This window comes from Vigna unguiculata, unplaced genomic scaffold (assembly GCF_004118075.2).
Source record: "Vigna unguiculata cultivar IT97K-499-35 unplaced genomic scaffold, ASM411807v1 contig_510, whole genome shotgun sequence".
Classification (NCBI taxonomy): domain Eukaryota; kingdom Viridiplantae; phylum Streptophyta; class Magnoliopsida; order Fabales; family Fabaceae; genus Vigna; species Vigna unguiculata.
This window is the reverse complement of record NW_021011226.1, coordinates 210,501-211,346: the sequence shown is the minus strand read 5'-3', so window position 1 is coordinate 211,346 and position 846 is coordinate 210,501. Positions and strand designations below refer to the sequence as shown.

Sequence of the window (846 nt, the reverse complement as noted above, 5' to 3'; positions counted from 1 at the left end):
GCTTTCCCTCATTCTTTGGAGGGTAATGCGAAAGACTGGCTGTACTACCTAGCACCCAGGTCCATCACAAGCTGGGATGACCTTAAGAGATTGTTCCTTGCCAAGTTCTTTCCTGCTTCAAGGACAACAGCCATAAGGAAGGAGATTTCTGGCATCAAGCAGCAATCTGGGGAGACCCTTTATGAGTATTGGGAGAGGTTCAAGAATCTCTGTTCAAGCTGTCCACACCATCAGATTTCTGAACATCTCCTGCTACAGTATTTTTATGAAGGCTTGCACCACATGGATCGAAATATGATTGATGCCGCAAGTGGTGGTGCCCTTGGTAACATAACCCCAGCTGCAGCCAGACAATTAATAGAGAACATGGCTTCAAATTCTCAACAATTTGGCACAAGGAGTGTTGCCATAGTTGTTAGAGGTGTTCATGATGTAGGAGCAGCCGAGTACACAAAGAAGTTGGAAAGTAAGACTGATGCTCTTACCACACTGGTCAATCAACTTGCTTCCAATCAGAGAGCTCCAGCTGCAAGAGTTTGTGGCCTTTGTACATCTGTTGATCATTTTACAGACTCTTGCCCGCATTGCAACAACAGGCTTCTTCTTCTACACCAGTGGATACCCCTCAGGCCTATGCAACAAATATTTTCAACAACAATAGGCCCCAACAGCAACAACAAAACCACAATGATTTGTCAACCAATAGATATAATCCAGGATGGAGGAATCACCCTAATTTGAGATGGGGAAACCAGGGTAACCAGCAGCCCCAACAATTTCAAAATGTGCAACCACCTCCACAACAAAGAGTTGCACCTGCACCACAAGCTGCTCCTATTCCACCTG

The 846-nt window shown here is 45.4% G+C and overlaps 1 non-coding gene across 1 annotated transcript; it reads right to left on the bottom strand.

Annotated features, from left to right (window-relative positions):
* Positions 1–129: 129 nt before the first annotated feature.
* LOC114172259 lies at positions 130–236 on the bottom strand. The gene has a single exon (XR_003601970.1). It is a non-coding gene; the product is annotated as a small nucleolar RNA R71 (small nucleolar RNA).
* Between the last annotated feature and the right edge of the window lie 610 nt (positions 237–846).